The sequence below is a fragment of the Peromyscus maniculatus genome, chromosome 5 (genome assembly GCF_049852395.1).
Source record: "Peromyscus maniculatus bairdii isolate BWxNUB_F1_BW_parent chromosome 5, HU_Pman_BW_mat_3.1, whole genome shotgun sequence".
Taxonomy (NCBI): Eukaryota; Metazoa; Chordata; class Mammalia; order Rodentia; family Cricetidae; genus Peromyscus; species Peromyscus maniculatus.
In genome coordinates, this window is record NC_134856.1 from 122,409,063 (window position 1) to 122,435,461 (window position 26,399).

A 26,399-nucleotide genomic window follows, 5' to 3' on the forward strand; every position below is an offset into this window, starting at 1 on the left:
ATGTCACACTGGTGCCTTTCTCTTCTGGGTTTCAAGGCTCCTAAGGCCAAGAAACTGTTGCTTCTTCATCTTGTTGACTGAATTAAACAGTTTACAATGCGGTCCTTGGAAGTCCCTCATCAGATTCACCTAGGATGCTTCCTGACTGAACTGTGGAACTGCTGGGTCTATTTGTCTGGGAGGCAGAATGCTCTTGGGTAATCCCAATGTTGGAGAACACATCTATGGTGTCTGGTGAATAGTTGATAAATAAAAACATGGTTGAAGATACTAGGATCTCTACTCCTAAAAGTCTGCCCTCTTTTCTCCTTCTGCTTGGGGCATAGCTTCCAGGGTGACAGACCCAGGTATTTGGCTCAGCATAGATCAAAGTGACTTAATGGGAAACAGCTTTGCATTATTCTCTAACTGAGTCATGCAAAGTACCCATTGTCCTGTCCAAATGCCAAGTTGCATTTAGGGTCATTTAGAGTCCGGAAGATGGTTGGCTGTGATAAGGACTCAGACATTCTTTCTCAAGTGGGAAATTAGTATTTGTGTGTATACTCTGCATTTCTTTTAGCTCAGCAAGGCCATGTTCTTAAGTGGTTCACAAGGGTCTTCTAATGATCTCTCCGGCTCTCTTTACTGAGCTTATCAGCAATGGGGATAATTCCATTCTGGTTAATAGTCCTTCCCTGATGACTCTGGGTGGACTGTGAACAGGCTTTCAAGAGCTTTTCAGGCTGTAGGTGAGGCTGGTGAACAACTGTGAGGATGGACAAGGCTCATTTGCCAACAGCATCTCTCAAATGTCTTTGAAGGAAGGATCCCTTTAATGTTGATCTCTATCACCATCTTGAGATACGTTGTAAAATGCGCCATGTCAAGAACATCACAAAACTTAGGTTATCTGAAAGACGTCAGGATGACACAAAGGATTCTTAAAAGACTGGTTTGTTAGCAAAAGAGCAAACTATTTTTAAAGGCAATATGGAGACAGCTATGGAACCAAAGGACTTACATATGTAACTAGGTTCAAGTTATCTGTCCTCCCAAGTTCATGTAATATAATTCACACTAGCCAAAGTAAGGGACCTCCCTAAGGGTTGTCAATGGGTGAGTGGATGGATTATCTTTTGTGATAATATGGATGGAGAACATTATGATAAGTGAAACAAGCCAGTCACAGGCCAAAAATAACCTGTTTTCATTTATATATATTGAACTCACAGGAACAAATTGGAAGGGCAGTTAAAAGGGCTGTAGCTATTGGCCTTAGACCAGGAAATCATAGACAGGAAAAATAAATAAATATTCAAGGTGATGGATATGGTACCTGGCTTGATATCATTTTACATGGTGTATACATACCATACTATCACTGTGTACCCCTATAGTTGTATATGACTGTCTTTAGTCATATAATAATAAAATGAAAGAAAAACTACATGTAACAAAAGTATACAATACATTGGAACCATGACTAGGTGCTATGAATAGATGATATATACCTAAGAGGTGGAAAGGAAGATGAAGACAGTCAGAATGATTTGATATCACTCTTGGTTATCCTCTTATATATAATATATATATATAATAGTTGAGACTTCTACATCAATACAAAATAACTCTCCAGCCACCTCATAGATAGCTCATACAGTGCAGCAGCTGAGCCGAGAATGATGGGTCCTTGGTTTTGTTTTAGTATGAATTACATATTCTTGCCTAGTTCCACTATTTACTTATCTCTCATATACCATACTCTCATTGATGAAACTATAAAGTCTTAGTTATCCAAAAAAGTCATGTAATCATTGTTACACCTGAGTATATGTTCCTTTAGACATTTCCCCACATACATTCAGTGTTATCTACTATAATGTTTAGTTTTCTATGCTCCTATATCAAGTTACCACAAACACAGTAGCTTAACACAGCACATATTCATTGCCTTGTGTTTCTGAGGGTTAGAAGTCCAGCACAGCCCTAACTGAGTCAAGTTAGCGTGCTGGCATGGCAGAGTTTCTCTTCTCTCAATGGGGGAGACTGTTTCCTCCTCTTTTCTCTCATTCCTTGGCTCGTGGTCATCTTCCTCCATTTTTATAGCCTCTATGCTACCTCTCATGCCACCGTTTTCTGGCCACATCTTCTCTTCACTCCAGCTGGGGAAATTTCAATCTTATTTTAAGGACCTATGTAATTAGACAAGACTAACGCGAGCCCTTCTCTTGGTCTTTAATACAGTTACAACTGCAAAGTCTCATCATGTAAGGCCTCATATGTTCAGGTTCTGGGAATCAGGACATGAAGATACTTGTGGCTACTATTCTGCCTGTCACATGTGGAAACAAGACAATGAATATTTGTGGAGATTGAGTTCTCCAAGGTCACAAAAATGATAATTCTATTTGTTAAACTCCAGTGGCAATATCTGATGTAATCAGACTCTTAACCAATAAAATTTTATGATAAAAAAGAATGTTACAAAAAAGAGCAGAGGGTTCAAATGAACTTGAATCAAGCCTTTCAGATGTAAACACTTTGTTCAGGCTGCGGATGCCACAGCTTTATCTATTTCTCAACAACAGGCCTCTGTGACAGCGCAAAAGGAGATTTTCTGTGTCTGTGACCACTGTTGGTACTTCTCAAAGCTTTCTCAACTTTCTCCAGTGTCTCTCATCATCACTTGTCCTACTCTTGACTTCCACCACTGGCTCCTTCATGGGAGTCTCTTGGATCCTGGACTGTGTTGCCATTCATGTGTCTACCTGTAAGTCAACTCCAGGCTTCCTGAATGAGAGGATCTGATCCAGTCTGCTCACGGCTAGAAGTCACTGTATACAAGTAGTCCATTGGGTTATCTGTCTGGCTATGGGCCAGCTTATGGATGGCTATCTTCAAAACCAGCTCTGTTTTCTGCTTCCATCAGCCAGGATCATGGGGATCAAGTAGAATCAACTGCATGTAAGAAACAGAAGCAGTGGTGAAAGATAAGATGGTGTTTAAGTACAAACCCACATAAAGAGACAAGGAAGGCCACAATATAATGCCAAAGGAGTTTAATTCAGCAAAATTTTATAACAACCATAACACCTATACACCCAACATCAAGGCACCTAAATATGTAAATCAAATATTAATACATTTTTAAAGGGGGCGGATATGAATAAGACACTTTGCATATATGCATGAAATAGCTAAAGAATGCACACAAGATGGTAAAAGAATAAATGGATGTAAAGAGAGAGTCAGGCTACAGTACAGTTGCTGGAGTCTCTAACACTCACTTCTAGCAATGGGCTGGTGACCCAGACAGAAAGCCAACAAAAAAACCTGTGATTGAATTTCTCTCTAGACCAAAGGGATAAAATGCATCTGCATATAAGAAATCACTTGTGGCCACTGATCTCAGAAGAGGGCTGTGAGTAAAGCATTTCTCCTTCATGCACCCCTGTCCATACCAATGCTGAACTGGAGCTTAGAGCCACAGCAAGGCCTCTCCAATCAGATGAAAGAGGTGTGGAAAGAGGGGAAGGGAATGGTCCCTGGGCCTAAAGCTGAACAAGGGAATTCGGAAAACAGTTCAGGTAATTGCATTCAACTCTTCAAGACTCTAATTGCTAATCTTTACAAAAGAGGCCACCAAAGCCTATGTGGAAATTCAAAAATTATATCATTTTTTAACACAAGGCAGGACCACAGCTCGCTCCCACAAACCACACAGGGCCTTACACCATCAGCCTTTGGAAAACAATTGCTGATACGTCTGAACTGCACGAATTTGTTATGTCACTGCATTAGCCCTGGAGGTGAGGGTAGGGGTGGTCTCCTTAACTAGAAAGAATGACTCTCAACAAGATCCGGAGGCTGAACATTCCCTTGGATTGTCTGAGCCTACCTCTGCCATCCTCACCATCTTGCTGGAGGAAACTCTTCCGTGGAAGTCTTGTCTGATGTGTGCTATAAAAACATGTACTGTGTTCACAGCTTCAAGAGGCCAAGCTGGAGCTCAAAGAGAATACTTTTCTGGGCTGATTTTACTTGCAATCTTAGTAACTGGGGACAAAACTGGCTGCTTTCCATTTTAATTAACCATACAGGAGGAAATGGCTATCTAATTGGCAGGGAGTTGTAGCACACTCTTGCTGCAGGCACTCTGCTGGAGTAGTGGGGGGAATTATTACATATGACTAGGCTCTTGTGTATGGCATCTGTCCTTAGCTGTGTGTGTGTGTGTGTGTGTGTGTGTGTGTGTGTGTGTGCATACAATGCTGGGGATCAAAGCCAGGGCCTCTTTATACTACAGGAGTACTCAAGTGCTCTACCACTGAGCTATATATCTAGTCCTTTCTGGGCCCCATTGTGTTTCTAGAAAAGAATTCTCGTGAGGCCTGTCTCTCTCAGGATTTCTACTATGGTAATTAATGGATGCGTTCATTTCACTCTGAAATACATCAAAGCCTTCATGCAATCAATGAAGGCATAGTTTTTGAGCAATTATCTCTCTGTTCGAACCCAGGAGTGAACTGGTAAGTGAGAATATCCAGGGGAGAGCTCTTGGCTCCAGATACATAAACATTCAATTTGTAATGGATTAGATGAATCTTTGCCTTATGGTGGAGCCCTGAGGGTGGATAGGATGGTCAGGGGTTGGCTAATTTGCCAGTTCTGTAAAAGTATGTTAGCTCCTCAAGTTCTTCCTTCCCTCATGATTGGAAAACAGTTATAATAGCTTTAGGCAGCATGCTCTCTACTGCAACCGAATGAAAATAAAGAAAGAAAACAAAACAAAAAAAGAACCTTCCTGTCTTTGAAGGCTTTCACAGTTTTTTTTTCTGTCACTATTATCACGTGTATAATACGTATATGTGTGTGGTCATGTGAGCCACAGCACACATGTAGAGGCAAGAGAACAATTTTTCAGAATCAGTTCATGCCTTCCACTTTTATGTGGGCTCCAGGATTTGAACTCAGGTCATCAGGCTTTGCAGAAAGCACCATTACCTGCAGAGCCATCTTGCCTACTCCTTTCCTAGAGGTCCTTGCCTTCTGACCCTTATTCCCCAGGAGGTATGTCCTGAACTCTGAAGAGCTCAAAATGTGTCACAAGTCTGTTCCTACAGGGTAGTGAAGTGGTCATAACTGGATTTGACCAGCTGAAGTTTACACCCTAGGGATAAGAAAGGATGCAGGGATTTCTGGACCACAGACCTGCTCTGTCCAGAAGCAGAATTCGGGTCCCTTAGGAGGAAGAAGAGGGGGCTGTTGAATGAGGAACCAGTAGTAGCTGTTAGGAGGGAAGACTTTCAAATGATGACAATGATGACAGAGATGACCAAGGAGCACCGGGGGTAGACCCGACCACACCCTGGCAGTCTCCCAGAGTAAGGAAGCCTGATGCTCCAGTATAGCATTTTCCTTAGTAGTCGTGAGAGGTTGGTGTGTCACTTTCTACATAGGTTAAGTGGAAACTCACACTCACCTCATTGGGTCACTCTGAGAATGAAACACATTAGTGTATGCAAAATACCCAGCGGAGTGCCTCCTCTTTAGGAACTGTCTAAGAGATGCCATTCCCGTCCTCAAAGGGCTCCAGTCACTGACACACTAATTTGATCGGTAGTGGACACGTTAGTCAGTCCATACTCAGATGGGCCAGTGCTATGATCCAGGGCACATCACAGCTTCCTAGGAGAGTTGGTCACTCTCTGGTTGCTAGGAGGCAACAAGGTCTCCAAAGCACTTTGGGTAAACACAATGGATGTTTGCACGTTCCTCTTACCTGGTTCTTCTGCAGGAACGTTCTAGTTGGTGGAGCCTCTCGGAAGCTCCACTTTGCCCTGTGGTCTTGATCCTCCCATGGTCAATCTCCTATCTTCAGTGACTTCTTTCTTCACCCATTTACAAGATCTTCCTCTCCTCCTAGCCCTGCTCCTCTTCTTCCTGTTACTCTTTCCCCCCTTTCTTTTCCTTTCCCAGAGAACCAAGTCCTCTATCCCTGCTTCTTGCTCCTCTCAATTCCTGATCTAAGAACGTTTCCTTTCTAAACCTCCAATTCCTATTTATACATTCATAACATTTTTGAGACATTATACTATTTTTAATCTAATCATGTCTTCAACGTCTATTTATGGAATGCCTACTCTCTGCCTGGTAATTAGTTTCTCTGCTGGAGATATAAACAAATTAGACAGACTGATTTCTATCTTTGGGACATTTACTGGTTGACAAGACTGGTCTTGAAAAATCAGAAAGAACATTTCTTATGTTAAATGGAGTGATCATAGATGAGGGTGGCATGAACCAAGAGGACTGTGCTCATCACAGAGACTCCGGTAATGACTTTTAAACAACACGGCACTTAGGCAAGCTGAGGACCAACATGGGAGCAAAATAGCAGAGACAAAAAGAAGTAAGGAAGCCTGGGGTGGAGCTGCCGCTGGCATCCTCAAGGAACCTTTCGATCACCAGGATGAAGTAAACAAGAAGGAAGATGGAGGAAACAAGAGCAGAGAGGCAGCAAGGATGGGTGGTGGGAGGGAGCTGTGGGCAGAGTTAGAGCTTCGGATGTGAGTACAATGTGGAGCCATTGCTTGATTTAAGGAGAGCCTCCACCTTACACTGTAGAGCAGTGGTCTCAACCTTCCTAATGCTGTGACCCTTTAATATAGTTCCCCATGTTGTGATAACCCAACCATAAAATTACTTCATTGACACTTCATAACTGTAATTTGTGACTGTTAGGAATTACAATGTAAATATCTGATATGCAGGGTGTCTGACATGTGACCCCTGTGAAAGTGTTGTTCTAGCCCCAAAAGGGTCGAGACCCACAGGTTGAGGACTACTCCTCTAGCGGCCACCAGGATAGGCAGAGTCAGAGGTGATGAAGGCTGGAGCCAGGATGGCAGAGCAGTGAAACCCTGAGAAGATGGAAGAATAAAACATACAATTGAACATGTGAGCCATGAGACCTATTAGGTTAAGAAGTGGAGGGAAGAAAGCAAGACTCAGATCAGAAATATTGGCCCCAGAAAATCAAAAATGAAGTTGTCATTTTTAGAAATGAGATGACCAAAGAGGAACCAGTGGGAATGGGACTAGAGACTTCATTTGGTTAGATGAGATGCTAAAGAGAGTGATAAATACAGGAATGTGGAGTGTTATGAAAGAAGTCCTGGCTGGAGATAGAAGTAAGAGCATTAGCAGAGGACATCAGAGACGGGATCTCTGAGTAGGATCCCAGGGAAGCTGCACATGGAACAGAGAGACAAATGACGACTAGGAATCAGGTGTGACAACTCAAAGTGACTGCCAGAGAGGGAGCCCAACATGAACATTGAGGATGGGCCCCAATGGACACATCTGCAATGCAGATCCTGCACCTAAGGATCACCAAGGAAAAAGGGCAGAAAAGCTTTAATAGCCAGGGGACCAGGAAGTCTGCAGTGAGACTGGGTCTCCTGGACAGAGACTCTACACCCCAAATACTTCAACATACAGCTGCCAGAGTGAGACCTGAACAATGGCAGCACCAATGGACATGCTAACATGGAAGGGGAAATCTCTCGGAGCTCCACTACTAGACAAAGAACTATAGGCAACTAACGGCTGCTGAGGGAGGGAGGATATGCCTTCCCAGGGTGTGATCTCCATAATTGGTTGTCCAAAACCAAGTGGTCAGCTCTGAAATCATGTACATGCAAGCAACATTAAACAGGCTCAGCATGTTGTATTTGTATATTTATGCACACACACACACACACACACACACACACACACACACACACACACACAGACATAACAGGAAAAGTGGCCATGAATTGAAGAGGGATTAAAAGGAAGTCCTTCCATGGGAAGGACTAGAGGGAGGGGACTGGCAAAGGTTAAAGGGAAGAAAGAAAATGGAGAAATGACATAATTATATTTTAACAAAAAATTTTAAAAAAAATTTTCGAAGAAGATTGGCAGCTGGGCATGGTGGTTGATGCCTATAATCCCAGTACTAGGAAAGCTGAGGCAGATGCAGAAGGCTGTGAGTTGGAGGCTAGCCTGAGCTACAGAGTAAGATGCTGTTTCAAAAGAACAAGATTCAGGGCTACAGGTGCACAAGGCTCTGGGTTCAATCTCCTGCATGGCATGAGTCAATCAAGAAGCAAGAAGCAGCCAGGCGGTGGTAGCGCACGCCTTTAATCCCAGCACTCGGGAGGCAGAGCCAGGCGGATCTCTGTGAGTTCGAGGCCAGCCTGGGCTACCAAGTGAGTTCCAGGAAAGGCACAAAGCTACACAGAGAAACCCTGTCTCGAAAAAACAAAAAACAAAAAACAAACAAACAAACAAAAAAAGAAGCAAGAAGCAGGCGAGCGAGTTTTGTTGTCTATGGGAACAGAAGGACGGGGTGATGGACAAAGAAGGATTGTGCCAGCAAAGACTTGTTTTCTTTTAGCTAAGAGAGCTAATATCCCTGGACGATAAAGGAAGCCAGCTAACAGAAAGTTCACACACTTCTCTGACAGCTACATCTCCAGCCCCAGACACAGACAGCTTAATGATCCCAGAAGAGCAGACAGGATTGTTAGAATGGAGTTCCTGAGCCGGCAAAAGGGAGCCGGCCACAGGAAGCTAGCCGAGAGCTTGGCTTCTAAACAAGAGCAGGGCAGCCTCCAGGCGTGGGAATGGCAGCTGAGGTTCATGCCTATCCATATTGTCTTCAGAGTGCTTCTGCTTTTTCTGTGAGACAGGAAACCCAGTTATCAGCTAAGATTGAAATCTGTACAAAGGGAGGAGGTACGGGTTTGTGGAGGAAGGTCAGGTTGTTGAAACAGGCTGCTTTGGGTGCAGGACTGTGTGGCTGTGAATGGGCCAAGGACGCAATGGTCAGGGTGGGGGTCTGACTCAGTAAGCACTCAACATAGGCCAGGTCTGCAACCTGTTTTGGAGCCCCCAAATCTCTCCTGACACACAACCTCACTCTATTCCTGAACTATGAGACCACCTACACCCCATTTCTGAAGCAGGACTCCAGCGGTTGTCCCTGGCCCTCCCTGCAACCAACTGGTGGCCAGATTCTGGCATTGCCGTCTCCTCAGTGCACTGGGACTTTCCCTTGGCTGTCAGAGCCTCGCTACTGTTGATGGAGTGGGTTAGGTAGGTTGTCACAGTGCATGTGCTTAACGTCTCTCCCACTTAGGCTGAGCATCTTCGGGGGTCACCTCAGTTAGCCATTCAGAAGCCGATCTAGCATTATATGTGGAAGAGGAAGGCAAACAGTCTTTGAGGGATCCCCGTACTAGTTAAAATTTGAACACTATTAACTTCAGCTGCCCATGAGAGAGCCAGTGGAATGCTGACTAGTTCATCTGATACATATTGGGCCCAATATGGTTCTGCTAGTAACTAGGAGGTGTGTGTGTGCTCTGTGAGCATTCACCTCAGCCCAGATTCTGTGACTCAGTAGGGCTAGTGCCAGGCTTTATAGTCTATACTTAAAAACCAAACAAACAAACCCTCCCACCTGACGCCGATTAATACTGATCCACATACTCACTCCATGTTCAGGATGAAAGGTCAGGAGGACAGGCCCATGCAGGTGATTTTAACAGAGTGTGCTAATTGTTATAATAACGACACTTCCTGAGTACAGTTTAGTGAGTGCATTAGGACACTCGGGAATCCAGAAATGGGAACTTGATTTTTAATATGATGTGAAACCTGGAAAGACTGTTACAGAGGAATGCCTTGGTTTTGTGCAGAACCATGAAGGAAAGCTAATGATGTGTCAGCTGCTACCTACACAACAGTGAACAGTAGGCGGGAAAACCAGGTACTCATCAAAGCCAGAGATATAAGAAAACAAATGGGCCAAGTGAAGTCAGACTGGAAAAGTCTGCGAACAAACACACAAGTAGCATGAATGACCCCAAGGGACTGCCATAGGAGAAGGCCATTTTTGAGTTGTGTGAGCACCTGGGAGAAATACATTCTGGGATAAGGGAGCCACAAGGCAGCATCCTTGAGACAGAGGCCATCAGAGAGACAGGAGTTCTTCCAGGATCCATGAAGTCCTAATGAACCTAAGAGCAGGTCAGAGGTGGTATGTATGGAGGTCAAAAGAGCAGCCTGGCCGAAATCACATGGAGGCTTTGAAAATTGGGAGCAAGAACTTGCCTTTGAATTTTTTATATAGAGACATTTTAATATTTAAAATGTAATACAATCTCTGATACACACCCTTTGGTAGGAATTTGGTAACACAATGATAGTACTGTGAACATTTCCTTTAAAAACAATTTCATACATGTAGAATGTCTTGTGATCATATTCAGCCCCCATCCCTCTTCTGCTCTTGATGACTCCCTTCTTTCCAACTCCTCCTCCTCTCCCTTGTGTCTGTCTTTCTTTCTTCCTCTCTCTCTCTGTCTCTTTCTTCCTTTCTCTTTCTTTCTTTCTTTCTTTCTTTCTTTCTTTCTTTCTTTCTTTCTTTCTTTCTTTCTTTCTTCCTTCCTTCCTTCCTTCCTTCCTTCCTTCCTTCCTTCCTTCCTTCCTTCCTTCCTTCCTTTCTTTCTTTCTTTCTTTCTTTCTTTCTTTCTTTCTTTCTTTCTTTCTTTCTTTCTTTCTTTCTTGTTTTTATGTATAGTTGTTGTGTGTTCGTGATGGCTGTGTCCATGCCATGTCCAGAAGACAGTGGTTCATAGTGTTCTCCATCCTCGGGTTTACAGTCCTTCCACACCCTCTTCTGAAATACTCTTTGAGCCTTGGAAGGAGTGATACAGCTTTCGTGCTTAGGGCTGAGCACACAGCGGTCACCTGTGCTCGGCACCTTGACCAGCTGTTAAGTCTCTGACATAACTGTCTCCCTCAGTAAAAAGCAGGTTCTCTGACCCAGGCTGAGGGCAGCACTAGTCTTGGATATAAACATAAATATTTAGGAGGCAGTTTGGCTACATGTCCATTTAGCAGAACATTCAGTGGTACATTATCTCCTACTAGCTGTGACCTCCCCAGCCAGTTTTACAGTACCAGGCATGTGTTCCCTCCCAGGCCTCAAATCCAGTCAGAGAGTGAGTGGTTGGTTACCCGCTAAGCAGCCACACCACTATTACACTAATGGATAAATCTTGCTTGAAAAATCAGTATTATAGCATGCAGGGGCTACAGGTGGGAAATCTGTTGGCTTTTCTCCCCCAGCTGCCTATATAGCACCTTGGGCTGTATGAACACTAGTCAGCAGGGAGGAAACGTCTACACAGAGAAGCAACACATTCTTTTAAAAAGGTAGCTGATGCTTCTGGGTAGACTTGGTGAGGATGTGGATTCCATAGGCACGCCCAGTACTGTCCTATAGGAAGGTGAGCCTATCAGCGAGGTGCAGAATGGCCCATAGAGGAAAGAGACGCTCTTTTGCAACGATTACAATTGACAGCTGAGGAGAGCACAAAGTGGGGGAAGTCAGGCTCACCTCTTTCAAATGAGGCTACAAGGAAGTGAGATTTGATTCTAATAGGAGCCAACTCTCTTGAACTGAGGCGTGAACTGCCAGGAGCCGATCTTTAATTTTCTCATTTGCTATTCTCCATAATTGATCCCATTTGTTTAAATGCTTTATACAAAAATCAGTTTCGGAGGGGTGGGGTTAATGCTTAGAAAGTCATCTCAGAAGTTTTGGTTGCCATCATAGACATACTCTGTGATTTTTAAATTCAGATGATTTGAGGACTACCAAACAGGTCTATAGCTCCTTCACAAAGAAATTAAGACACCATGCCTCACAGTCTGGATTCGATTCTAACCCTTGTTGACTCTTGGTGCTTTCAAAAAACAGGGCTGATTTGTCTACATCCCAGTGATGCCAGGCTTCAGGATTTTCCAGCACAGATCCATCTTTAAAATGCCAGCTAGTCAGGTGTGATCCTCCTAAAGATGGCATCTTGCTCTTTGCTGAAGCTGAGTGGAAATATTGCTGCAACATTTAAGAAGCAGCATGTGCAGAGGTAGCGCTCTCAGCTGCAAATCCTCATTTGTATTTGAATGTAAATGAGTTTCAGATCCTTCTCGAGCTAAGATTTGGGCTGGGAAACAGTGGACTTTCTGGCCCCAGCATGGGGGGCAAAGGGCCTGGGGGAGTAGAATGGGGAAGGAGAATGGGGAAGGAGGCTGCTTCAAGCATTGCACTCGGTGTTCTTACAGCCTTCTCAGACACAGCAACTGCCTGTCCCGCCCTGTCTTGGACAGAAGACTCTTAAGCTGATAGAAGAAAAGAAGAAAACTGGCTTTACCTGTGCATTACTTCTACTTGATTTGTCTCTAATACAAGCTGTGAATCTTAGTGGTTGCACTTTTCTTAAAGGAACATTTTCTGGTCTGTCTTTTGGACCACTTTACCATGGAGGGGCCGCTGAGCTGCCTCCTACCAGGTTTCCGGGGACTCCACAAGACAGCCAGGAGAACTGAGCACTTCCAGTCTTACATCACAGAGAGATGGCCAACATGGGAAAGAGGGAAGTCAGCACTCACTGTATCAACAGTATACACAGCTCTGGTTGGCATCTCCCGCATGGGTGATCTCGAGGGCTCTGCATTCTCACTAGATTCCCGTGGAATCCTCAGAATTTATAGACAGGCATGGATCGTAAGCACACCTTCTGCTGGGCCGTTTGTGTGAGCAGTAAGTGACTCCTATTGTGTGACAACTCGTAACCCTCCAGGGAAATATCTGATGGCCAGGTTCTAAATGCTATGAATTCATTCAGATAGTTGATGCAGCAAATGTTTATCATATAGCTACTAACTGCCATGTAAAATAGAAATGCCAGTAGTGAGGGGAAGGGAAGGGCAGAGTCCACCAGGAGTTTGAGTTCTCTTTCTCCCTAGGGACCTCCATTCAGGTAAGGCCAGATTCTTGATTACGTCACAGAAAAGAATTTCAAGGGGCTAAAGAGATGGTTTGCAAGGCTTGCCACTCTTGAAACCAAGAGTTCAGCCCCCAGCACCTAAATCAGGTGGTTCACAACAGCCTATAGCTCCAGCTCCAGGAGCTCTGAGACCCTCTTCTGGCCTCGTCAAGGACCTGCCCTTGTGTGCACATAGACGCCCCGCCTGATGTGTAAACAAAAAGACACACTTTAGGGTGAGGCAGAGTGATCAAAGTCAGTGAGTTCATCGAGCATTTAGACAGAGTCACGTAGAAAGAGGACAGTACACAGTCCTTAGATATGAGTATGGACTTCTCCAGAGTACTGTGCTTGAGTGTCTCCGCAGTGGGTATGTATAGGTTTTCCTGTGGTTTTCTACATTACATTCCTCATAGAACATAATTTACAACAAGGTTTAGAGATTAAGCAAAGCTTAAAACGAAGTAAAATCTTAAAATTAAACAAAAACATGTGAATTGATTTACTTATTTTTCTTATCTAAGAATTCTCTTTTGAAAATAAAATCGAAAGGCAGTTTTAAGAGGTGTCTTGTTTAGATTTAGGAATGAGACAAGAGTGTTGATATGATAACAGTCAAGGTCGCGGACATCCTGGCCCTGCGTGACAACAGGTCATTTGTTGCTTGTGACATCTTTGTCTGAGGTGCCTCAAGGGAAACACACGTCTCTGCCAGCGGTTTCAGCTCTCGGCTGTGTTTATGTCTCTGAACTCCCGACATCAGGAGAGGAGAGCCAGATTGGAGGGCAAGAGGCTTCTTTTTCTTGGCCCCTTGATTTCCCCTCTCTTTCTACTGTTCCTCAGAAAGAAAAAAGCAAGTAGTTTTGCATAGTCAAAGTGCTATAATTTCTTTAGGGCAAGAACTGCTTCTGCCTTTAAACAATGGACCTCATAAAACAACCTTACAATTTGTGAAGAAGGGAATAGACTCATGTTGTGGCAGAAAAGATCTCTAATGAAGCCAGCAGAATGGCTCAGTGGATGCCCAGTGACCCGAGTTTGATCCCTGGAACCCAGATAAGGGTGGAGAGAGAACAGATTCCACAAGGATGTCCTATGATTTCCACACATATGGCATGCACACCCATGTGTGCACATCATACATACAAAACAACACACACACACACACACACACACAAATCTATAATAAAGTGGGATTACCACTCATTCAGTAAAACCTGGCTGAGCATTTACAAAGTGTCACGCACTGTGTCAAATGGAACTGATACAGCCCTGGCTCTTTATGATCTGCACAGTAAAACATTTGCATGTTCTGATGAGTGCTGAGATTTGATGAACTCTAGCAGAGTTCACAACAAGATGTGTTTGCCTGACTCTTGGGAAGAGCTGGTACCTTGCTATTTCTTTATCTGTTCTTCTCTTGGTGGCCACCTCGGCTGATTCTGAGTCTTAGATATTGTGAATAGTGCTGCAATTAACATGAGCATGCATACATCTCTTCAATATCTTGATTTCATTGCCTTTGAATATACACCCAGAAAAGCAGGATGGGTGGATTATATGTTGGGTCTACTTGAAATATTTTAAGGAAACTTCAGAGTACTCTGCAGCATGACTATGTAAATTCTCATTCCCACCAACATCCTCGCCTGCATTTGCTATACTTTACACAATTGAATGTACCCATTCTACTTGGGGTGAAATGCGGTTTTGATTTGCATTTTCTTGTGTCTTTTAGGGAAAATATCACTGGCTCCATTTTAGACATGTGTCTGAAATTGAGATCATGAGAGTGTTACGTGGGAATGTTCAAGATAGAGCAGAAACCTGTTGGATGACCTTACATAGCCCAACATTATTCTTCTGTAATAACAAGAAAGGTATGTGAATGTCCCAGTCTGACCAATCACAACATCTGACTCACAGGCTGCAATGGCTGCTTCGTGGCAAAGATGTGGAAACCTCATTGGACAAATCAAAGTCTTTCTCTTAACCTGAGTGGAGAGAAAAAGATGTTAATACTCTGTCTACAGAGCTATGAGCCCATAAATTCAGAGCTGCTGATGAGTACCACCCCTCTGTGGGGATTATATTTTGTTTGAAGAAAATATAGAGAGAGCAGGAGTTGAAAGAAGAGTTCTGAGGACACCCGATTCCTTTCTTCTGTTCCTGTTTAGTTAAACGAACTGGGTCAGTATGTCTCTTTGTCTCTGTCTCTTCTGTGTCTTCTTTTGGGAAGCTAAGGCAGGAGGATTTTTGTTTTTAGTGAGATTTTAGCACACCTGTGGCAGTGCTAACAATATAGGTAGACGTTCAGATTTATAATCTAGACTCCATTGGAGAAAGAGAGAGATGGAGAGAAAGGAGGAGGGAGAGAGGGAAGGAGAGAAAGTGTGTGAGTCCTCACCATATTGCTGATGCAGATAAAGAACTCAGGCAAGGAGTGGATCAGATCACCAAAGACAACAGAGAACCAGTGAAGGTCTAGGATCTAGGAAGCTATGTGAGAGGAAGATAATCTTCCTAGGAGATTGAGAAAAATGCCTCCAAGCCACCCAAGTGTGGGAAGCCAACTCCCACTTTTACCCAGGGTATTCTTTAGGAGAGAGGGATGAGGAACTTGTAGATAGAAAGATAGCAGAGACAGACAGAAACACAGGATAGCTTTGGGAGGAACTGGATCAATATCTACTGGCCACTCCTGGCTCTTCAAATGGGCTTTTTATAATAATGCCAAGGGGCAGGGCAAAAGACCTCCCCCTTGCTAGATTAAAGCACACAGCACAGCCAAGTGTAGAACTTTCCAAACACCTGGTAAACAAGCACATGGTTAAGTCATCCACTTATGTAGCCCGGCTGGGTCAAGCAAGCTCAGATCTCACTAGGAAACCTCTGTGGGCCCCCACACTAGAGAAAACACCATCTTGATTGGAGGATATCTTGTAGATGGCTGTTTCCAGACTTTCTCTCTCTCTCTCTCTCTCTCTCTCTCTCTCTCTCTCTCTCTCTCTCTCTCTCTCTCTCTCTCTCTCTCCTCTCTCTCTCTCTCTCTCTCTCTCTCTCTCTCTCTCTCTCTCTCTCTCTCTCTCTCTCTCTCTCTCTCTCTCTTCTCTCTCTCTCTCTCTCTCTTTCTCTCTCTCTCTCTCTCTCTCTCTCTCTGTGTTTGTACATGCTGTGAATCGAAACTTAGTGCCTTACATGTGTTAGGCAGGCACTCTACCACTGAGCTGTATTCCCAGCCCCATTTTGCTCTTTTTGACCCAGGGCTTTCCTATGTAGCCCAGGCTGTCTTGGAACTGACTGTAGCTATTACATAGCTTCAAATTCACAGCCATCCTGGTTAGCCTCACAAGAAAGGAATCACATGAGTATGCCACCACCCCCAGCTGCTAAGTGTATTTTAAAGAGGCGATAATCAAGGCATAGGATGTTCAAGAGAGGAAAAGTACAACGGGAATTAGAAATCAGCCAGTGGGTAGGCACCATGGAGGGCACAGCTACTATCGTCACAAAGAATTCAATGACTAGAAAGGACAGAAGCCAGGTGGAGTGAGCAGAAAAGGAAACAGGCAAGGAAACAAAGCCTGAAAAAGAAAATGATTCTTCTTAGAATTGTACCCATAGAGGGAGAAACTAGAAAAACACAAAGCTGCAGAAGTTGCATGTGATTGTCTACTTTCCTGTTTTGCTTGGCCATAAAGGGGCTCAAACAAAATAATATCAAAAAACCTACCACAGCAGAGAGAAAGGAAGAAGCAGCTAGCTGCCTGGAGGGATACAGTGTCCCTCAAGAAGATGTTCTTGATGGTTAACCAAGCCTTTGCAACAGAAGGCATCCCACACCAAAGGAAGAATGTCAGCAGAGAAGCAATGGCGTGTTCAGTCGATAAATAGCAAAACGGTTCTGTTCCAGAGAACGGAACCCCCATGCAAGACCTTGCTGCGGGTTCTCTGTACTGATCCATATGTAGTAGATGGAGCAAATGACTTCTCTGGCTCATTGTGATATTAGGACCCATAGCTAATGGCGCTGAGGGTTTTGTTGGATAATGCTTTCCTAAATGAACCATCAGCGATGGTCCCTGAAATGTTGGTTTGTAATGTGTAATAATGTTTATTTTCATTTCTTTTCAGAAGCTTCTGAGTCCTAGCCCAAGCTAGCCTGAATAGGAAAGGAGCAGCAGAGTCTCGGAAGTCTTCTGTTTTCAAAATCCATGGCATCCAGTGTATGTATTTCATAGGATTTTTATCATGTAAGTAGTAGTATTAGTAAAGTGTTGGTGCCCTTCCAAGGCCACTTCTCATATTTAATATTTTTTAGTAGCTATCTGCAGACATTCTGAACAAGGATGAAGTCCAGGCCAGGGCCAATCTCTGTGTCTCTATTTGCCCCTTTGCTGCCCTCTTCCCAGACACAGCAAAACACCAGCATTCTACAGAAGTGAGCCCTGGGAGGAGCTGAGAGAGGAGGGAAGGGGAGGGGAGGGAAGGAGAGGGTGAGGGAGAGAGGAGGGGAGGAGAGGGGAAGGGAGAGAGGAGGAAAGAGGAGAGGAAGAGAGAGGAGGAGGGGGAGAGGAGAGGAGAGGAGAGGAGAGGAGAGGAGAGGAGAGGAGAGGAGAGGAGAGGAGAGGAGAGGAACCAGGGTGGGGTGGGGTGGTGGTGATTTGCAGAACAGTTTAAATGAATTAATCGATCTTTCTGAGCATCCCAAATCTCTGGGAATTAGCAGTGGCATTGGTACCACGGATCCCACAGTTATTTTTCAGACACACTCGGCTGTGTGGACTTTCCTTATAAAAAGTAAAAGATATCGAGACCCCATAAAACTTCCTGGAAGAAAAAAAAAAAGCCACACACATTAATTGAATTCTTGGCAAAAGACTGAAAAAATGTCCCAGAACTGATGAGACAAGTTATTTTTAGACAATTCAGCTCTAAAATATGTCGGTTCCTCTCTGAATGAGTTCACAGCGCTTGCCACAAACTGCTTTGGCCTGGTCCATTTGGGGGAGGGGGGATTAAAAACTCTCCATTTTTCCTTTTTATTGTGCAATAAAATAAAACGAGCGTTCTCTCAGTGCCGTCTGGAAAGCATTCCTCCACTGAAAGCTCTTTCTTTCATCAGCTTCCCCTGCATTCGCAAGCCTTCATTGTCCTTTTACAGCCCGAAGACATCAATAGGCAGGCGTCCCCTCTACCGTTCATTTAGCTTTCAGTGGTCCCCACTTCAACCCATAAGCTCGCCCTAATGATCCACCGGGTTTATTTCCTACACTGCAGCTCTCCACCATTTGGGTCTTTCTTTCTTTCTCTCTTTTTTTCTTTCAGGGCTTTATGTAGCATTAGTAGGAAGAAGAATCCTGTGGGTGGGTAGAGATCCGACCATGTGATAAGAGATCCGCCAGAGATTAGCAGGCCTTACCTTCCTAGTCTTAAAATGGCATTAGTGAAGGTAGTCCAGATGGTGCTGACGGGAATTAGCTGACTGCATGGTCCCAGAGCAAACACAATACCTGCCTCTTGATGCCCTTAATCTCAGGGGCAAATGAGGGAAATGGAGCTTTGGGAGGCCTTGCTTCACATTCCCCAGTGATTATAGGACCAAATGCTAGCGACTTAAAGTGATTTTTTTTTTTAAATCAGATACGAGAAGTCTTCTAAATCACCAAGGGATTAGAAAGGTCTCTTTAAAAATCTCTTGTCATTAACATTAACAAGAGTCCAAAGTTTACATGTGTTTCTGTGACTTTACCAGCTGAGATTTTAAGTGTACCCTGTAGTTATATACTTAGGCACATATATAATGCATACAAATATAATATATATATATATATATATATGTATGTATATAAACAGTGTATTGTGCATATGGGGGAAAAGTAAGGTTAGTTTTTTGGGAAAGAGGTGTCTCCTGTGGCTTTGTTGACAGGACTTCTCCTGTGCACATCCTGGACAAGCTTTGGAATCTGCTGCAAACAGGAATCCCAAGTGTTTACTTTTTCCATGTTTCCAGGAGCCTTGAACTTGGCACCAGAGTTAAAATAGTCTCGGTAAATATATATATTTATATATATATATGACTTACAATTGTTTTATTACATGTATATATTACATACATATATATGACTTGCAATTGTTTTATTACATGTATCTGTTGCAGGGTGGGGGAAGTAAGCGTGCATGCCATGCGCATGTGCGGAGAGCAGCAGACAACTTTTAGGAGTCATTTGTTCCCCTCTACCCTGTGGGTTGCAGGGATCAAACTCAGGCCATCAGGCTCGCCAGCAAGTCCCCACTTACTGGGTCATCATGTGATCCTCAAACATCCTGTTTTGTTTTGTTTTGTTTCCAGGTCAGGAAAATCTGGAGGCCTCCTGCACACATCCCTAACTCATTCTCTATAAAACTGTGACACAAATGATCAGTTGAGTCTGGTGTTGAGCTTTCAGCTCGAATCTGGTAAAAGGCACACACCTTATTGAAACATGGTTAGACTGTGATCGTTTGCTAGACCCTAACATGAAGGAAGATTTCAGACTTCTCTTCCTTTTACGCAGTGGGTATGCATCTGTGTATGTGTGTACCCACCATTGCCCGCAGTGTAGAGGTCAAAGAATAACTTGCTTGCAAGTTTCTCTACTTCGACCATGCGGGTTCCAGAGATGAAACAGAGCTCAGCAGGCTTGGTCGCAAACACCTTTAACTGCTGCGTTATCTTGAGGTTCTGGCCCAGTTCTCAGAGACTTTGACATGGAGTGGCGGAGAGTTCAGAGTCTTGGGTTGGTGACGGATAATGAAGGAAGGCCTTATACTAGTGGAAATGAATAAATTCTGACTGCTGAACCTGACAGTGCACATATCTGAAAAAAAAAATGGGGAGAGACTCTTCTAAATCTTGGTGTACTGCTTCTCTGAATGGGAATGGGGCTCTAAAACCATCTCCCACTTCTGGAGGCTTCTTGTGGCCATTCCCTGATCTGTGCAGATGTCGGGGTTCGAACTGCTGCAGCTAGGAGACCCTAGTGGTGTGTCCCCATCACATACTCCTTGTGACTTTTTTCTGTAGGTTTGGGCTATGATTCTTAGGGTGAAGTGATGCACACACTTGGTCTCACATCACATAGTTTGAAGTAGTTTTCTTTCCTTGTGATATTTTTGTCTGGTTTGATATCAGATAAATCTAGTCCCATGGAGCAAATCACCTTTATCCGTTATGTTCAAAAAGTTAATAAAGGACTGATGCCTTTTTTTCAGTGAGGTTAGAATTGGCAGCAAAGTGGTGTAGATGTAACCAACCGTCTTATTAAATAAGAAACACAGAACCAATGTAAAAGAGAAAGCCAAGAGATCAGAGCTCAGAGCTAAAATCTCACCCTTCCTCCTGCGGTGGTCCCAGCTTCCCAAAAGAGAGCCATTTCCTTGTGTGTACATTGTTTCATAGTCATTCTGCCTTCTCATTGGTTGTAAACCCAAACATGTGACTGCCTCGTCACTGTCTGTATGTACAGCCCTCTATGTCTTAAAGGCGTATGTCTCCAATGCTGGCTGTATCCCTGAACACACAGTGATCTATGGGATTAAAGGCGTGCACCACCACCGCCACACTCTGTCTATGGCTCTAATAGCTCTGACCCCCGGGCAACTTTATTTATTAACATACAATCAAAATCATATTTCAGTACAATTAGAATACCACCACAAAGTGATTTGGATCTGGACTTCTCATTATGGAATTTTTTTCTCTTTACTGCCTGTGAATAGAGAAGAGATATGTGATTGACTAGTGGCCTCTAAGAAGTGACTGCTTGTCTTGTCTTTGCCAAGGGTCACACGGTTTCTGTGGGGGGAGGCATTAATGTATCATGGCGATAATTATACAAAGACAAGAATCTGTTGCACACCACTGGCTTGTTCCCTCTAGGTAGCTGCCTGTGATGTCTGGCCATCTTGGTCTGAACCTGCTTAGCTCAGTTTACCTAATTATTTTCTGCCTGCCATTATTGATCTTAATTTGACTGAGAAAAGGCTAGCCAGCGTGAGTCTTACTTGAATCAAACTTGCAGATTGCTTTAGAATTTCTTTGAGATCAGTTGAATACAACCTGTTCTTTACTGGGAAAACAGAATAGGACACTCCAGGGCTTTTCTCTCACAGAAACATCACTCCAAGCAACTATCCAGGCGTGAAAGCATCTCCCCAAGCACTAAGATAAGATTCAGCACTGAAAATAACAAAGGACACATGAGAAAGGACAGGGAGGAGGTTTTGCATCATCTGCATCACTCCATCCTCTAGCCCTAGGGAGCACGTAGACAGATACCCTTCATGTGGGGAAAGGAGCAGCTGAACATATGACTTTGCTCCAAAGTCCAACATAGGGTTTGGCCCAGTCAAACTTAAGCTGGGAAGGCTACCACAGCATCAGATTCCAAGCTGGTACCTAAGGAGTCAGCCTCCATGTCTACCTCAGTGTCAAATCAGGTCATAAGCCAGTTCTGCCTAATAGACTCAAAAACTCCGGGCTCAGTCCCATCACCAGCCCCAATGCTGGTGGCCTCAGTGGCCTTGGGCTTTGAGCCTACACCAGATCTAGGGCAGCCTTTGTGGACTGTCCCCAGACTCTCCTAAGGGCCATCTAGTTCAGCAGCCCCAAAGAAAAGCTTGGTCCCTATGTTCTCCGGCTTCATACATATCTCAGTATAAGGCAGGAATCCTCAGCCCTAATCATCAGATTGAAACACGCATACTAAGTCTCCAGGTTGTACCTGTGGACGTATGCTCCAGGCCTATCCAGCACCAGGATAGTACTGGTTCCAGACTAACTTATAAACAAGTTGACCTGGACAGCCCAGACTTCAGGCTACCCCAGAAGCCAAACTGATATCTCTAGTCCCAATTACCAGGCCAGTCTGAATGGACATGGTCCCCACAGATGTAGGATCTTGTGACTTGTTCTTGCATGAGGCCAGAATTTGTGGATATTAAGTCCAGTGGGCTTAGGACTAAGTTTTATTTTCACACCTGAGTGGCCACACAACACTCAACATAAAGACCTACCCAATACCAGTTCAGCCCCAAGTGGCTACAGGCTGAAGGCTGACTGTTGCAGACATAGGTTCTAAGCCCACTCCTGTTCAAATTGACAGGATCTATTGTAGCAGATTCAGGGGTTCCACATCCAACTCCATGTTCTAGGGCACTGGGTTCATGGTTCATAGTCAGACTTTGTACTGGTCACACTGACCTGGTTGCCAGTGAACCTCAGGATCTTTCTGCCTCACCTCCTTCTCACCCCACCCCCTACTGAGATAATGAGTGAATGCTTCTGTGCACAGCTGTTTTAATGCTAGAGCTGGGGCTCAGACTCAGTTCTTCTTGCTTGTGTGGCAAGTATGTTAGCATCTATGACTTCCCCAACCCAGCTTTTCTTTTTGAATCAAGGAGAAATTGTAAAAAAGTTATATATGTACAAACTTATAATAAAATTAAAAGCATATGTATTAACAGTTCTAAGTAATCAGTTATTATTTCTCTCAAGAGATATAAAATGAATTTGTATAAGATTTAATAAAATGATCATTATGTCAATTGTTACTTTAATTAATTATGGATTTGAGCTTTATTTGTTAACAAAAGCAGTATAGACCCTGGGAAGTGTTTCAAGGGAGTCAGTCTGAATTATAAAATGTGATAGTGTTAAGATTTTGTGTGAAATTAATTTCTGCATTAGTTAAGTTTTAATTTCCTCTAGACTAAAGACATTCAGTTTTATTAACTGTTCTAACAATGGCTTTCATACATTGTCTGAATTTCCAGGTATCTCAGAAAACTAGGTAGAACTGTTTAGATGAGAGGATTGCCCATCCTCCATCAAATGAAATATTAGCAAACCTTGCAACTTCTGGGGCACATAATCCTCTCAAAGGACACTGTTCTGTTATTAAATTACTTATTTTCTAAGGGGTAGACCACCCTCTCAGTAGATCCCTAAATCAAGCTACTTACAGCAGCGCCTATTTACACAGCTTAGACAGATTGGTAGTCCATCAGCCTCCTGATGTTGTGGCCAATCTCTAGACATGCTAATTTGTCACATCTTTGGAAACTCATTTGCTCATTGGTAATGGGTTTTCCCAGTAATTCCCAGTCATGTCATAGTAAATGAAATCAACACCAATAATCACATTACTACATAGCTCTTTCCTCATGGGAATCTCCAAATGGCTTCCAGATTGGGAGGAATCAGTTTTCAAAACCCCTTTGTAAGGAAAGAAGGGGAAGAGGCCGATTTCTAATCAAGGTGGGAGTAATTACGGCTCTCGGGGTCGCATCACCACCCCTGAGCCATCCAGTCCATCTGTGCTGTAGCATTCCCACTTTGACAGCGTTTCCCACGAGCTCCCACACACCTCTCTGGCAGAAGAGTCTCTTCGGCTGCCTGTAGAAGCACCATACTGTCATCACAGCCACCATGACAGTTTCCAGGACTCTCGAAATTGCTCTTGACATGACAGGAAGCATTTTTATGTCCTGTCATCAGGAATGTATCATTTCCTTGTTTTATTTTTTCCTATAGCACTTGCTATAATTTGGATGCTGGATGTTCCCCAAGGCACACATGTTAAAAGCTCGGTCCCTCCTGTAACTATTTGGGAGGTAGAACCTAGGGGGAGAAGGTCTTTAGGTCATTGGCTGTTATGCACTTGAAGGGATTCTGACACTCTGGCCACTTCCTCTTCCACTTCCTGTCCATGGAGGGAGCTGTTTGATCCGCCTCATGCTCCCTTGTTATTGACACACTCACCAGGCATCTAAAAGTAACACACTTACTTGATCACCAACCAGAACTTCTCAAACCTTGAGATGAAATGAAGTTTCTCTGTATAAGCTAATTATCTCAGGCACTTTGTTGCAATGACAGAAAGCAGACCACGTAGCACATTAGCTGTGAATTGTCTTTCCAGCAACCAGTATCTAAAAGAGCCCCAACTTGTCTTATTCAGGGCTGTTCTTCCACAGCCAGGTGTGCAATAGGAGCTCATTAAATACCAATCTATGGAAAGAAAGAATTGACACATGAATCACAATGTTGTGGAATATTATTTTAACTAGAAAAGGTTGTGTTGTATTTGTTTCTGCTGTGGAAAATTACTTTAACTGTGTAAACGTGTGTTTCATTTGTTTCTGCTGCCTTTGTTAATGATGTAAAGATGTGTTACTTTTGTTTCTGCTGCATTTGTTTAACGATGTAAAGATGTATTGCAACTGTTTCACCTTGCCTGCCTAAGGCACCTGATTGGTCTAATAAAGAGCTGAACAGCCAATAGCTAGGCAGCAGAGGGATAGGCGGGACTGGTGGGTGGAGAGGATGGTAGGAGGAGAAATCTAGGCTTGGGAGGAGAGAGGATTAAGAGAACGAGGGACAGACGGGCCAGGCAGCCACCAGCCAGACAGGAGAAGTAGTGAAAGTAAGATCTACAGAAGGAAAAAGGTAAAAAGTCCTGAGGCAAAACGTAGAAGAAGAGGATCAAATTAAAATAAGAGCTAGGATAAGGCCAAGCATTCATAACTAATAATAAGTCTCCATGTCATGATTTGGGAGCTGGTTGGCCTAAAGGAAATGGCCTGGTACATCACACCTTCCTTCCATGAGGAGGAGGAGGAGCTAGTGAAACCAAGATGAAAATTACTATAGTTTATGAGCTGCCACATCTCAAGCAAGCTGTCTAACTTCACTGACATATTGTATTGAAATACAATAACACATATCTTATAGGTGACCTGGGATTAGGTGATGTCCCATTGTCAGCTCATGATAGGTCCCAACTCATATTAGAAGGGTTGTGGGGGGAGGGGGTGATTTTCACCATTCACCATTTTAGTGGCTCCCCAGAGAGAAGTTTTGAACTCAGAACTTTTTTTTTTTTTTTTTTTTTTTTTTTTTTTTTTTTGCCACAGTGGTTGAAACCCCAAAGCTAAGTCACATTCCTTCAACAGCCAAGGACACAGCCTTCAGCAGTGATGCAGGGCTTCAGGGACAACGAGCATGTCTAGCAAGTATGAACACACTCCTTGAGAATTCCTTGTTCCCCACACATGGGCCACAGGGCTGCCTAACACAGAACCCCACGGGGAAAGGTTCTGAGAAAGGCATGGCAGGTTCAGAGCATCCCACAGTGTTTGGCATTCACTAAAAGGAAGAAGGGGAAAAAAAAGCATTGGCTGAGCCGCCTGAAGCTGGGGGCTGGCCTTGCTGAATGGTGCTTTTCCTTTATGTGGGCAGAGCAGGAAGCCAAAGGAACCACTTGCATTCCTAGACTACTGATCAACAGTTCCTCCCCCACCCTTCCTGTTGAAGTAGCAGGTCCAGGGTAGAGACAGCTAAGTAACCCAGCATACCCCAGGCTTTATAGAAAGATGCCTCTAAAAACAAGTGAGAGTTAAGTGCAGAATCTTTGCAGCTTCTCAGAGCACTGAGGGTATGTTTGGGTAGTTACTTTAAGTAAACAATACTTTTTAAATGCAATAATAAAGTTGCCACAATAGGCATTTTTAATACCTCAAGAAGTAGGAGCATACAGAGTGTTTCAGAGACTTCATGCTACAGATACAGGGACACTTCTTTTAAGTTGTTTGCACTTTCCATGCGTGAGATACTTTCATCATTATTAATACTCAGACTATGTTTTTCAGATTGAGGAGAGTGTGAAAGGATTGAAGGGGCAGAATGTGCAAATAAAGATTACTGTTCAAGCAGCTATGTGTGCATATATGCTCTGGCATGCATGCCTACATAATGCATAAACACATGCTACCTTTGCAGGGCTCCTATGTCCTAAATTTCCTCTGCACTTCTGGACAGAGTGGCCTAGTAGGAACCCTGACACCCTTTGCTATTACTTTACCCAGGAATACCCCATTCCCTCAAATCCAATCTTACCCATTCTTTTGGCTCTACCGTTGGACTTGGAGAACCCTTCGCAAAGCATTGCACAATGGTCTACATTCTGCTTTCTCTAAATGTCTATGATGTATGTATGCAACAGGAAGTTTGTCATGGTAACTGGAAGAGTAAGTCAACACCCTTCACAATACTTGGCCCACTGCCTCCGTCTCAAACAAAGCTAATAAATCCCGACTTCTCACTCTAATGCAAGAAAAATCTCTGAAAAATGCTCCCTCAGGAATGTGACGTACCCAACACATAGAAAACAGCATTGGAGCAGTGGTTCTTTTTTTTTTTTTAATTTATTTATTTAATTTTCAAGACAAGGTTTCTCTGTGTAGTGTGTAGTTTTGGTGCCTGTCCTGGATCTCGCTCTGTAGCCCAGGCTGGCCTCACACTCACAGAGATCTGCCTGCCTCTGCCTCCCGAGTGCTGGGATTAAAGGCTGCACCACCACCTCCCAGTGAGCAGTGGTTCTTAACCTGCAGGTCGTGATCCCTTTGGGGTCGAGCAACCTTTTCACAGGGATCACCTAAGAGCATCAGAAAACACAGATATTTACATTACCATTCATAACAGTA

The 26,399-nt window shown here is 43.7% G+C and overlaps 1 long non-coding RNA gene across 1 annotated transcript; it reads left to right on the forward strand.

The window, feature by feature from the left end:
* The first annotated feature begins 13,083 nt into the window (after positions 1-13,083).
* LOC143273202 (uncharacterized) lies at positions 13,084-17,208 on the forward strand. The gene is made up of 3 exons (XR_013051095.1): positions 13,084-13,242; positions 14,611-14,752; positions 17,007-17,208. It is a non-coding gene; the product is annotated as an uncharacterized LOC143273202 (long non-coding RNA).
* Positions 17,209-26,399: the final 9,191 nt, after the last annotated feature.